The following is a 15,292-nucleotide window of genomic DNA, read 5'->3' as shown; positions in this document are numbered from 1 at the left end:
AAGTTACGGTTAAAAAATGAACATATTTTTAAAAAAAAAAAAAGAGAAATTCAATTGAAAGCTTAATAATGTAAGTTAGCGGTGTTTTTAGTCATTCGCCTTATTCATTCTTCTTTATTTATGTATTAGTAATAGATTCCAAAAGTGTGACTGGCTTAGAATGATTAGTTTTTAAAAAACTGTAGTTAAGCGAATAACGAATTTTTGTAGTTTGGTAAAAAATGTCATTTTCTTCAGAATAGAAAGATTACCATCAGAGATACGAAAAAATGTTTCAATATGAAATTGTAGGTTATTTAATTCACAAGAACTGCGTTTGAAAAATTTTTTTCCACCTACCTCTACCGAAAGTATACTTTTCCGGACCTGATTGTAGGTACCAAAGTTGTACTTTTCCTCCCTAGGGAGGAAAATATTTTTCCTCCCTAGGGAGGAAAAGTAAAAGTGACGTCATGGTATTTCATTCATGACATATAACTTATTGACGCCCTGTACAATATCTATTTTCTATTACGTAAGTATCTATACATTTTAACATTTATTTAAAAACACTCTGTATTTTGCAGAATGGTAAAAAACAGTAAATTTTTATTCCGATTTAACAATGTTTACATTAATAATTTGACTTGTATTTGACAGTTGACAGTTATATTGTACCTACTTGTTAGTTTTAGTTCTAATAAATTTTGTTGGTTAGTTACATAAATAAATTAAGTAAAAATTAAAAAATTACTTGTTATTTGAGAAAGGTGGAAAAACCATATGTATAACATGGGAGTAAAGTGCCTTTTCCTCCCTTGAATGATTACTGCCCTCCGCTACGCGTCGGGCAGTAAACTTCATTCTCGGGAGGAAAACTACCACTTTCCTCCCTTGTTAGACAAATAGCTATTTCTACGGTAAAAATTGAGTGAATTGTAAATGAGTATAATATTGAAAAACATTGATTTTTTCGATATAAAACTAACACTTTCGATAGCGAATAAATCGAAAAATATTAATTTTATCAAAAAAATTTATAGAGCATTTTTTGCTTAAAATGAATATTTTTATCAACTTTTGCGTCAAAATATAATAAAAAAATTTCCATCCCCATGGTAAAAGCGTCTTTCGGCGTCATATAGATTTTGATCCTTGGACTATCTACTACTTATTCTCAAATTTTCAAGCAAATCGATCCATTCTGTAAAAATTGCGAGGTAAAAAGCTTTGGTTCCTGGACTACGAGTAGCTCTAGACACCAGACTCAGTAAAAGACTCAGAGTTCAATTTAAATAAAAATGTATTTTATAAAAAAATAACAAAACAAAATCAAATTTTATTTACTTCAATATGACTTCAATCAAAGGTTGATACAGCCAAGACCCCACTATTGATTACTTGCGAACAAAATAAAAACAGTTAATTGACGTGACAATCCAATCCATTATTTAGTGCACAGACACACATCAAATACGGTCAGTGTAAGTATAGGATGGAAAACATGGGACAGGCTAATCAGTACTCGGTTCGGTAAGGAACGACTCAGCGACTAATCAATACTTAATTGCAGCGGCAGGACGGTTTCGCCTTAACGTTAACAGCCGGGTTGACCTCCAGTCAATATGTTTCAGCCAGTGGAGTTCTTGCCAGATCAATTTTCCAGTAGAACGAAAGATTCTTGTCGCGGCGAAGCTCCTTTGGTATCATTCTCATTGATCCATCTTTGAACACTCATCAATGGTAGTGGAAAATAAGGTTGCCTAGCTGCTAGCCTACAGCGCTTTCGGTACAAAACTAGGCGCTAGAATAACAACAGTTTCTAAAATTGTTGCTTCTTTGCTGGGGATCTAAAGATTTTTGCTAATTGTCAGATGAAATTTTTGATGTTAAGTGATTTAGTAGTTGACTAACAGGTTTATAGTAAGTACCCTTTTTAGTTCCTTGTATAAATCACTGACTCCTCATTGGTCGTCCTGCTTCATCTTCTTTTACCCCCATTTTCACTTTGAAATCCTCAGGTATTAATAGGGACTTAATAGATATGACATATTTTTATAAATAATGAAAAATGGCAATAATATTCTCAAATGTATAAAAAGTTTAGAAAGATTCTTAATAGTTTGCTACGATTCAAACAAAAATATGAAAATGTATTGTAGTTTGTGTCAGAAAACTATTCGTTTTTTACATGAATGATTAGATGTTCATTTATAACTTTCCTTTTAGCGTTTTACTAGAACGTTAGAATAAAAAATTCACTCACAAACCAAAAAATTTAAGAGTTTACATAAAAATATACTTAGGTGAGCCCATAAATGTAAGCTAAGTTTATATTAAGCTGTAAAGAAGTTTAGAACTGAAGACAAGCCGCGATTTTTAATAAAAAAGGAACATGTATGGCCTTTATATTATTAACGCAGTGAAAAATATGATTTTTAGTCATATCATTCAGTTTGTTCCCAACCTAAGTTAAAGAATATGCTGCTAACATCAAATTTGAAATAATTTAGAGAAATTTAATGAAAAATCCTTTATAAAAGGTATACACTTTTTTTAATAAAAACCCTTTAAGGGCCACATCACAACGTTTTCGATATAAAAAAAATCATCATCAGTGTGATCACAAGCTGAGTCTCCAAAGAAATACCAGGGTATGAACCCTGTAAATGGTATAAAAATTTGTTATAATAGCATATTTGCTTCAAATTCCATAAGGTGGATTATATTTTTAAAGAATTAGGCTCTTGGGCACAGCATGACTTCCCCATCACGTAGGTTGCTAAACAAGTAGATGTGTCTCTAGATCAGGGGATCCCAAACTTTTTTGTATCACGCCCCCTTTTGTGGAAATGAAAGCTTGTCGCGTCCCCCCCCTTTACAATAAATTGTATGCGCCTAAATAGGAACAAAACAAAAAAAAATAAGTATTAGCTTGAAAACAAAACATTTATTTATTCTGACATAAGATACAATATCAGTTTCCATAAAATACAAAAATTATTAATAAAAGAAATAATTACACTTTTATAAAAAAGAACTTTTTTATAATAAAACCTTTTTATTATTTATAGGAAAGAATATTAAATAATTTAACGATAAACGATTTAACGATAAAATGCTTAAAATTCCAAAAATTACACTCTAATAAAATAGTTATTTATGAAACAGTTCGTGAAGTATGCTTTTTGCGAACGCACGCAATTTTTAGAGCGCTATAAATCGCGTAAGTTCGCAAAAAGTCCTTCACGCACAGTTCCATACAATATTTTATCTACGATAAACAAATATAAAAACTGTAACTCTTCGTCAATTCATTTCTATTCTACAATTTTTAGAACTTTGACATTTACTACAAACTACTTTCAAACCACAAAACTGCCAAAAATTTTGTTGTAAGTCATTGCTCATATTGTCATCCCCACGACAACGCGAAAGTTAAGGATATTTGATTATATGAAAGTGTGCCAAAAAACCCATTGAAAGTGTGCGAAAAAGTTAATCCCATTTAAAATACATTGTTACTTCACGCACACTTTAAACTCTTCACGCACTGCTATCTATAATGACAGTTTTCACAAACTAAAAACTTATACAAAATATGACAGAGTAGATAATAGTTATTTATGAAACAGTTCGTGAAGTATACTTTTTGCGAACGCACGCGAATTTTAGAGCACGAGCGACAACGGAGCGAGTGCTATAAATCGCGTAAGTTCGCAAAAAGTACTTCACGCACAATTTCATACAATATTTTATCTACGATAAATAAATAAAAAAGCTGTAACTCTTCGTCACTGGAATTCATTTAACTTTGACATTTAAAAATTCTAACTACTTTCAAACCACAAAACTGTCAAAACTTTTGTTGTAATTCATTGCTCATATTGTCATCACCATGGCATCGCGAAAGTTAAGGATTGTCACCATGACAACGCGAAAGTTAAAAAGAGTGCGAAAAAGTAAATCCCATTTAAAATACATTGTTACTTCACGCACACTTTAAATCTTTCACGCACTGCTATCTATAATGACAGTTTTCACAAACTAAAAGTTTATACATAATATGACAGAGTAGAAAAGTACTTTTGATAATGTCACGGTTTTGTTATTGTAAATGTACATATGTAGGACACAACATATTTGGAAAGAATAATTAACTTATTAAATATGAATTTTTGGTATGTGTATTAACTGTTATTTATAATTATGAGTCCAAAAATTACACTAGTATAAAATAGTATTTTTTAAAATACCACTGTTGTTTAAAATGGTATATATAATTTTAAGTATATAAAGTTACAATAAAAAATTACACTAGTATAAAATAGTATTTTTTAAAATACCACTGTTGTTTAAAATGGTATATATAATTTTAAGTATATAAAGTTACAATAAAAAAATTAATAAAAAAAACAAATTAACAATATAAAAAAAATGCTAAAAAATACAAAAAAAAAATAAAAATTTACAAAAAAAATGAACAACCAAAATAGAGTATTATTTAGATAATAATTGTAGATAATAATGTTAGTTTGTTATGTATTTAGAGTTAGAAATACAGAAAAAATTCCTCTGATTGAAAAATCAAATTTGTTTGTTTTTAAAATAACAAAATGTCTGGCTAATTGGCTCGGCCAAGGCCATCAAATTCACTCAAAAAAAAAGTATATAAAGTTTTAATTATTCATTAAAACAATTAAAAAAAGATACGCAACAGATGGGTTCCAACTGGGGACCTCTCGATCTGCAGTCTAATGCCACTGAGGCACCATCAATTTGTAGATATCGATTTATTAACGTAATTTAAAATATCATTGCATTAGTCACATTTTTAAAATAGTTTGAAATGAAAAAAAATATCGATTTATCCATACAGTGTGATTGGTCAGTAAAGCTTTGTAGATCCATTATAAGTAATAGATAGTAATAAAAGTTAATAACAAAAATTGTTCCAACTCTGATTACAGATTGATAATCAGTAATCGTAATTTGTAAGTTTTAGACAATTATTCAGTAATGGCTTACTTAAAATTTGAAATTTGAAAACTAATGAATTTACACATAGGGAATGTTATACAAAAATTATAGTATGGTAATGGTACTTTTCGATAATGATATAAAATACAGGGTGTTCTATTTAAAATTACTGAGAAAATAATGTACTTGCGTTTTGACTCACCCTGTATTCAATATAAAGAAAATTAGCAAAACAAACATTTACGAAAATTTTGACAATAATTAAAAAAATATGACGTCAATAAACCATTGACCTTTTGCTTGCTTTTATTTATACAGGTAGTTAAACTTGTTACGATTTTCATATAAAATTGGTTATAACTTTGTAAATACCCCGTATAATATACCAAAACTTTATATTTTTGTAATCGAAAAGTTACGAAGGTTTCGAATATAAAATAAAATACAGGGTGTTCTATTTAAAAAAACATAAGTTTGGTCTGCCACTATGTTATCGAACACCCTGTAACATTCTAACTAATTTTGTAATATAAAGCTCAAAGTTCGCTATAATTTTTGTTATTTTTGTTATTAAGTTTTATCGCTATACATTACTATAACGGATCTACGGAGCTTCACCCCACTAATAATTAATCGCCCTGTATAATAGCAGTTAAATATTGCATTGTTAGCTAGTTCTAAGCTATCCTGAAAATTTCAGGTATCTAGGCAGCCTAGAACTATTTTTAAAATGGATTACAAAATTTGCGGAGTTCGTGACACCAACCAAGCCAAGTATATAAAAAGATTTTAAAATCGATTAGGTTGGTTAGTGAGATGGATGTGCTTGCATTTTATTTATTAGTATGCCTATTCGTGGCTGAGTTTTAGTAAGTGCACAGCACAAAAAGTCACTAGCAACATCAAGTTTATTCCGATACTTTGTTTTAATTGTCACAAGTGTTGAAAAAGGCAAATATAAATGAAGAGCTTCCCGTGATAAACTAAGATGCACTTTGAAATATTTTAACCAAAATGAAGGTTTGTCCATTATAACAAAGTATTTGGCAGAGGAATCTTCTTGAAGTGATTCAGGCAAGGAGTCTATGTTTACATGAAATGGATCAGTTGACATTCTGTAAATAAAATTGACACAAGTGTTTGGGAAGTATTTCTGGAACTCTTCAATTATGCTCTCCAAATGGTTTGATATTTGGATTTTTAAACTTGATCCTTCATAAATGTCCTTGAAGCGTGTTTCTTCTGAAATTGGCTACACTGTAGAGAAATTTGAATAATTCCAGGGGTTTGCTGATATTTTACGCCTCCAAAGTTGAGTAACTAAGTCTCCATCACAATGAGTAACTACTATATTTGAATCTCCACCCTGCAGTTTTAGGTTAACGCTGTTCAACGAGTCAAAGATGTCTGACAAATAAGCCAATATTACTTGGGTGCAATGTTTTTTGAAGGCCATGTTTAGCTCATTTTGCTTTTGATGTTCCAAGGTGATTACTTCATCTCAAAGGTCAAATAATCTTGCCAACATGTTTTCTTTTGAGAGCCATCGTACTTCTGTGTGAAGTAGCAGTGTTTTGTGATCACTTACAACGCACTGTTTTTTTATGTACTTCACTACTTTAATACACAACTTTAAGACAGCCATAAGTTCATTTGGAAGGGTTTTTGCTGCCAAGGCTTGTCGATGTATAAAACAATGTATTGCAAATAGCCTGAGCGAAAACCAAGCATTGAAGGTGCGCCATCTGTACATAAACTGATCAGTTTTTGCCAAGAGAGTTTATGTTTGTCAAAAAACTCTCACACTGCTGTCATAACATTAATAGCTTTTGTAGTGGTCTCCAGTCTCCAACTCTGTAGAATATAGCTCGTCTTTCATTCTTTCGTTTTGAATATACCAAACATAAACAATTCACTGATAACATTGTGCTATGTCAATATTCTCGTCTAGCTGAATAGCAAAAAATGGCGATTATTTTACTGTATCAACTACCTGTTTTTGTATGTCTTCTGTCATAATATCATCAATGCGGCGTTTCACAGTGTTGTCAAAAAGAGGTATTTGAGATAACTTTTGCTTACTCTGCGTTACCGGACACAGTTTAACAAGCGGTTAATTTTAAATTTTAGAAAAATAACTAAACTTAATTTAATATTCAACTTGTCTCGCGCTCCCCCTGATATGTCCTCACGCCCCCCAGGAGGGGGCGCGCCCCCCAGTTTGGGAACTCCTGTTCTAGATGAAGACTATTGGATGGCATGTATGTCTCAGCTTGTGATCAACCGAATTGAAAAAATTGTGTGCCCTTTAAAGGATTTTATACCTTCTACAAATGATTTTTCATTAAATTTTTGTGATTTTTGATAAGCATTTTTTTATTAAAACAATATAGTTTAAATCGACATAGAATCACGTCCACTATCTTCGGTTTACTTTAGGAGAAGAGTTTCTGGACACATTGTGTTTATATATGGATCCACTATAAATTTTCTCTTTTATACAATTACATAATTATTTTGTACAAACATAATTAAATTAAATTCGGCCCAGGTCAGTTTTATTTATAGTCACAAGGAATGGTTAAATAATGTGTTCTAAAATATTGAATACGATTCATGGCCAAATTTAACAGTTAAATATGTTTATTCCGCAATTTATTAATACCTGGCAATTCGATGGAACTCGTATATAAAAAAACTGGCGCGGCCGATAGGATTTAGTTGAAGTAATTTAATTAAATTTCATGCATAAATTAACTAGGGATTTTAATGGAAACTGTTTCCATTTTATAAATATCAGAAATAATCCTGCACTAGTGAATATATAATATAAATATTATTTTAACAGTATTAGCAACAAATACAATTTACTGTGTGCAAAGTTTTTAATGATAGTCCGTTCGTTTCAATAGCAGTTTTTGTTAATTTAGTGAAATTAAAGCATTGCTATTCGGACTCGATGGACATGCCTGAAGGCCTTTTAGCTGTAACTCACATTTATCACTCACAGTCAGGACAGGACTCAAACTAATCCTTCTATTTTACAACAAGTGGCATAGTTTAGCTGGATTTTACTTTCGGATATAACTGAATCTAATTTTATTTAGTTTAGCGTATAAATATTATTCACAGTACGATAAATACACAAATATAATATATTATTCAAACACTAAAATATAATGAATGAACCTAATGGTAGGGGAGCAAAGTATGCTAAATGTGCAGTCACTCGAGCGCTTTGGGGACCTATTGGGTTGTGAAGAGTAGCTCCTAAAACCAAAAAAAGTTAAATAAAGTTTTCCATTTTAGTGGGCGCTTACCATTTTTCAATTTAATTTTCCATTTCCAACAATCGTTTTTTTCGATTATAACGCCATCTATCCATAATTCGAAAAAATGTTTCGAATAAAAGTTACTTATTTTTACGTAAGGAATCCAAGTCTGCAATAAAAAATGGGGCTCCTATTTAAGATTTTAAAGTAACCCCCCACCCCACGTTCATGGGGAGTCGTGTTTAGTGCCATTCGATAGATTTTTCAAAAATATTGAGCACATATTTTTTAGTTTTTCGATCTGTCAATCATTTCGCGAATTATTCGCTTTTTTCTTGTAAAACTTTGAGACTCACCCATTTTCGTACGCCCGGCTCAAATCGTCAGATTTTTGAAATATACACTCTTTTGCATGTACTTAACTTACCGTATCTTAATCTGACAATTTCGAGTTTTTTTAAGGATAGATTTTTTTTTTCGGGCCCCCCTTAACGAACTCCCCTGTGTTAAGAGCCAATATATGGTAGAGGTACATCTGCAGAGTACCAGGTTTCTCCCCATATGCTAATCTGACGCGCTCGAGTAACTGCAAAAATCCCCGCTTGGGCTCCCCTACCATAAATATTAATGTCCAATTTACATAGTCATTCAATTGCTTCTGGGGAGCATTCCGCAAAGTCCTGGAGGTTTCCACGGTAGGCACGATTTAGGCAATCTGAAACACAATGACTTATGGTCTGTCTAGGTGATCCACAATCGCACGGTGGACTTTTTGCACGCCCCCATTTAAACAGAGAATCAGCACATTTACCATGTCCGGTACGTATGCGATTTAAGCCTCGCCCAAGTGGACACCCGATCCGATGAAACCCTGGGTTGGGATGGATATCTGAATATAGTCTGCTGCTATTGTTGGCATCCATCTTGTGGACCATTGCCTTTATATATCATAGGGCATATATCATATACCAATTGTTCGGGCAGATCTGATTGGAGGATTTCTAGACCTCAGTCGCTGGTGCTCTTTTGAGATGTCTGGTATGTCTTGATGGATTGGTAATTGTATGTTGGCTACAATTTTCTGGTACTCTCTTACTAATGCTGCTGTACGGTGTAGATCTGGTGGAGCAATATTGCTCACAGTAGACAGCCATCTCACTGGGGTTGATTTTTTTGTTCCAGTGATTATTCTCATGGTTTGCACTGGTGCACATACTGGTGCACAATATTCTGCCACTGAAAAAACCAAAGCTGGAGCAGAGGTTCGAAGAGTATCTGCAGAAACACCTCAAGATGTTCCAGCAAGTTTTGTTATTATATTGTTTCTTGTTCTCAGTTTACCGGCTGCGTTTGTAAGATGGCTTTTGAAGGTGAGTGTTCTATCAAGTGTGACGTCTAGATATTTGGGGTTGTTGTTATGTTTGATAGCTGCATCATTTAGAGTTACATTGAATCTAATAAAAATAGAACTTAAGGCAGAAAAATGATGTCGCTTTTGCAATGATTCATTGTAGCAAATTGTTGATGTTCTACAAGTTAAATTGTTGTCTTCAGAGTTAGGCTCCTCGTTGGAGTGAAAGGATTTCCTTCCAGTTATTTTGTACTTTGACTTCATCTTAGATGGCTATAGTGTCTTCAAACTTCGGACATTTGGTAGTTTTCCTGAAGCATTGCAGAACCATGTCACTCTAAACTCTTGTTATTTATGTCCTCAGGGTATCTGGAGTGAGGATCTTGACTCCGTTTCTTCCCATCTCTTCCATCTTTTTTACTAGCTTTCTATTGACCTTGAGGAGGTTTATGGTCACTGGTGTTTCCTTCCTGTTTAGGAGAAACTTAAATTTGTATTTCTCATTATTTATTCATTCTACATCCTTGTTGGCAGATATTGTCACCCTCATGGTCCCCAAACCTCTCATTTGCTTCCGCCGGAGTAGTGGGCAGTTTTGGTAATATAACCTATAATTTTTCCATGGCCGTATTAACCTCTTCGTTTTTTTGTAACGAATACTGCCACGTCCCCTGCTCTTTCAATAAGATATCCTTCCTTGACCACAGTATTCGTGAAGACCTCCTCCGGCCAGTCCTCGTTGAGTTATATATATCATCCCCGCTTGTCATTCTACCGTTAATTACCTCGACTCTTTTTTGATTACTTATGGGATCTCCAGGTCTGCTTGGACCCCCATTTCTCATTTTTTGGACTGGTTCCATATTGGTTTGTGTGTCTCTAGGTATACACACGAACTTCCTCCGAACCTCTCCTTTATTTATTTTTATCTCATCAAGGTAATCAAACATTGAGATTTTCTGCTTCCTTCTTAATTCCTAGTTGAGAATTCAGCACAACTCTCATAACTACGGTACAGGTTTACCTAAGGATTTCATGAAGGCATTCCAACTTTGATCTGTTGTCGGTGGATTGCGCCACTCCCTCCGGGCTGGACGTAGCCAAAACTAACCTTTTCTTTTTCTTATTTCTGCTCTTTGGCCACTGTGTTTGCCACACATCATCGGAGCTTTCGGTATCTAGGCTACACGCTCTCTTTTCTTCTACTTCTAATCTTATTATTTTCTTTTCCTTGGTCTTCTTCTCTCATCTTTTTTCCATCTTTCTGGATTTTTCTTTCTGCTTTATTTTCCTTTTTCATATCTTTCCTTTATTTCTCATCCCCCTCTTATTTCTCTACTCAGTTCTCCAGACTCTTCTCTTCTTTCATCATCTCTCTTGTTGTCTCCTCCTCTTCTGTTTTCTTGCTTTATTTTGCTTTCTTTTTGGTTCTCGTTGGTTTCTCTTTCGAGTTTTTCTTTTTTCTCTTTTCTTTATTTATTTCTTTCCCCGAAATGGGTCGTATTGATTAATCCAGTGGGACAGTGTGCCCTTACCGCACACGGATACACGGATACCTTACCAAGGATACTTCCCCTCTGGATAACACCTTGATATTTCTTACACCTTGAAGTTGGACGAGGCGATAGTTTTTCTGCATAGAGCTGCCTTTACTATGCACTGAAACTTTGAAGAAACGAAAATAGATGGGTTTCATCAAGGTGGGCCGATAGAAAAGCCATTCCCTCCAGGACAAGTTGAAGCAAAGTGGAATGTTAAGAATTAAAATCATCAAAAGGGTTTGTGATTTGATTATTGTGGTTTGGTTAATTGCCGGAGATAAGTTCAGGTGACTAGTTCAGTATGGCTCAAGTCAATATAGAAAGCTGAGGTTCTGTGTTTTTTCCGTGGTAAACTTTAATATTTTTATGATTTTTTTCTTTTCTTTCTAGTTTCTCTAGCTTCTGATAAATCCATTTTTAGCTGTCGTGGTTACCAGATTATTATTATTTTTCTATAATAATGGATTCTGTATCTGGGACTTTCCTATTTTCTTTAATAGATGTCGCGGCAAAGCTCTAATGGTGGAGTTCAATCTATTTTTGAAATTCCCCTTAAAAAGTCAATCTCGTTTCGTTTTGATTCAGAGGCAGGCACTCATCTACACTGATGAAGTTCTAAATAGAAACAGCTGTCTGTAGATTGTGCATTGCCTCTGAATCGAAATGAAACGTAAATTGTCTTTCAATTCACTATTACTTTTCTCTTTTTCTTTCTCGTATCCCTTTTCCTTGCTAAGGTCATAGTCAAATATTTCTGTCCTGTGCCCGAAAACAATAAACCTTTGTCTATCCTGTATAATTTAAGAAAGCCTATCTGCAATAGGGAACTTGCACAAAAATTATATTCCAGAAATATTACTGATAAACGTTATTTAATGCTGTTAAAACAACACCAGTTTACAAAAAAACCTCATATTTTATTATTATGAAATAAATATAAGCAATTAAAAACTGCAGAATTTAAATTATTCTTTCAACGGACTGAATCGGTTGTGACGTCAGACAGTTTGTTGGTCGTCCCTATAAACGGGTAAAAGCGATAAGTATGGCAAAGCTGCAACGGTATGCATGTCTCATTCCCAACGGACTGTCAATACTGACAGTTTGTTGCTTATTCCAGCTAGAATAAATAAATAAATAACTAGTCATATAAAAATATGTGTTAATATGAATAATATGTGATAAATATAGTAAGAATTAAAAACATAAGGTTCTTTGTAATACTATAGTAAATATTACTTCTTCTTCTTCTTGTGACACTCCTATCGGAGATTGGAAATCATCAAGGCTACCCTGACTTTGTTTACAGCTGACCTAAAAAGTTCATTAGTGGTGCAGCCAAACCACTCTCTCAAATTCCGCATCCACGACATTCTTCTATGGCCTGGATTCCCTTTTCCTTCTAATAATTCTAAAATATTACTGCAATGTAGCAAAGAAATAAACATAAAATAAGTAAGTAAATACCTTGTATATTATGTAGATGAAAATAGAGTCTGATTTTTATACTCACATTAAAACGAACGATACAATATTTGTAATATTGTTTTTGTGTTGCTTCGATTGTTGTTGTAATGAAATCTAACAGTAACTTCGGCAATTGTATTAACAGATCCTTCTCTGTTTAGTGGTGGCTACACAATTAGTCGGGATATATATTACGTTATGTGAAAGTTGGGTTGAAAATTCACCGCCGCGCTCGGTTTCTTCTTTTTACTGGAAAGTGGTGCCCTCTGATGGAGAATCCATGTTCTCCACATATAATAGAGTGCGTATGTGAACGGTTTGAACGACAGCGGAATTATATAACAGCCCTCAGGCGAAACATTTCTATGGGGAAAAGTGGGAATACGGGATTGCGAATGTAGTTATAGTTAAAAATTTTTCATAGTTGGACCATAGGGAGAATTTGTTCAAGTATGTTTGTGATCACTGATAACTATACAGTAATCAGGAAGTCACTTTTTGCGAATATTAAAAAACCGTTTATTTACCCGGCATTGGTTGCTAGGTAAATTGTTACGCGAGTGGTCGCGCTTGTGATTTTCTTTCACATATCCAACTTTTGCCTTTCTTTACAAAACTTTACAAAAAAGGTGAGGTTTCATCAACGATAAAACGATTTTCTTAAAAAAGACACGACGTTTTTCTGTTTTATTATTATTATCTTTATAGAAAATGTGACTAGTAATGCCGCCAATATTTAGCATTGAAAAATATATGGTACCTAAGTGACCATTTACAACTAACCCGTGAAACAGAATACAGGATTTTCATATCATCGACCACATCCACGGCGCCTTTTATTACATCCTAAAAGGATATTATTTCAGGTTTTAAGGGGAAAAATAAAATTAATTTTTATACACAGTTGGTGACGCCGGTGGTCGCTTGATGAGAGAATCTCTCACATAAAGCGCACTGACTCAACAATATGGTGATACCACAGATCACTTAACTCTCTTTAGATGTTTCACGCAGGTATCTCAAGGTCATCCTAAACTAAATGTCATTTTTAGTAATGATACGTTTTCTGAGATGTCGCCATGCACCTGGAGTGAAGATTTCTTCTATATCACTGAGTCTGAGTGTCATTATAATTTGTCAATTGTCATCATTAATCATCAATTAATCATGTCAGTATGCCTATGCCTTTATCTTTAATCTTTATGTCAGTAAATGTTTATCTGATTGTTAGCAATAATAAAAAATCCTGATTTAGATAAAATGGATTCAAATACAGTTTTTGAAACCAAACGAATGTGATTTGAAGATCCCTAGGAAGATCAAATTCCTAGCTTACATTTGCATGGTGAGTTCAACAAGTATTTGTTATTAGAGAACAAGTAACACAGTTAGTGGTGTAGGGAAGCAAACGAATGTAACACCAAGTAAGTAACCCCTACTGAAAATAATATAATTAATAAAAATTATTTTACGTGAAATGAATATGGTTATTATCAAATCAATTATATTAATTTTTTGTTTTAGTTGAAAGTCCTTCAACAAGTAGAGATGCACACATGTTTCAATCATTTGAGATACCCTTTTGTAGAAGTATTTGGAAGATAACTATTAATAATTTCATTTGTAAAGATACGATTTGTAAAAAAGTATATACAAAGTGGTTTTGCTGGTATTAAATAAATAAATAAAAATATGTTGTCACGTCTTATTTTTTCCCAAATGGTATTTTGTATATTTGAAATTAAAAATAATTTGCATATTTTAAAACCAAATTATTTTTTTTTCAACTATACAAATATTTTAACCTAACATTTTCTTCCCACCAAAATTACATTTTAAAATTCCCGCTTGCATTAGTTCCGATACAAGCGGCATGGAGCGCTGTTTTTCATATTTAACCAAAGCGTTATCGTGAAACATCTAGAGGAGGTAGGTGATCTGTGGGTGATACTAAGTAAACTGAGTCACTATCTGAGCGGACGAGTCTATTAGATTGTCGAGGGAGGATAGGTAGGGGACTAGAAGGCGTATATTTTCCCAGAAAAAAAGTTGTGCGCAATTTTCTGAAACCGTGAGTGAAAATCTTATATATCGGCCACTGGCGGGTTAAGAACATATATGTCACATTATGTGACAAAAAAACAATTACCTCATGAATTAGAAATATTGGAGCTCTCGTCTCGTACTCTGATATAGGCTTTTTTGTCATTTTAATTTTATACAGTTTTTGTCTTCTGATTTCTCTCTCAACTACCAACGTTTACTAATTTATTATACTTTTGCTTCATTGTCTCTTCTACTTTGGCCTTTGCTTTTTATTTCCTGAATTTAGCTTGTGGTAAACTATTCCTTCCCTGGCATTCTTGTTTAAGAATCAAATGTTTTTGTTTAAGTAAAGTTACAGTTAAGTGAAGTAAAGTGAATTCGAAAGAAAGAAACTGTTGCTAATATCGTCCATGTTTAAAAACGATGCAGTTTTTAATTTTTAGAAGATTATTCTATAACCCCCTTTAAGATATGCAAAATGTCCTCATTTCCAGAATTTAATTGTTTTTTTCGTTCTATGTGATTGAAAAATAAAACTCAGCGAAATTGTATCCCGTCACCCTCTTCCCCTTCCCATACCCTTAAAACCGTAATTTTTGGTATTCTATTTTTTTAGGTGACATGAGGTTAATTTAAAAATTTCGAAAAATTTAAAC

General features: G+C 33.1%; 1 long non-coding RNA gene across 1 annotated transcript; it reads left to right on the top strand.

The window, feature by feature from the left end:
* The first annotated feature begins 13,883 nt into the window (after window positions 1-13,883).
* LOC126892288 (uncharacterized) lies at window positions 13,884-14,283 on the top strand. Its single transcript, XR_007700765.1, has 2 exons — window positions 13,884-14,014; window positions 14,115-14,283. It is a non-coding gene; the product is annotated as an uncharacterized LOC126892288 (long non-coding RNA).
* The last annotated feature ends 1,009 nt before the right edge of the window (window positions 14,284-15,292 follow it).

This window comes from Diabrotica virgifera, chromosome 9 (genome assembly GCF_917563875.1).
Source record: "Diabrotica virgifera virgifera chromosome 9, PGI_DIABVI_V3a".
Classification (NCBI taxonomy): domain Eukaryota; kingdom Metazoa; phylum Arthropoda; class Insecta; order Coleoptera; family Chrysomelidae; genus Diabrotica; species Diabrotica virgifera.
Note: the sequence above shows the minus strand (reverse complement) of the source record. Positions and strands in the feature narration are given on the sequence as shown.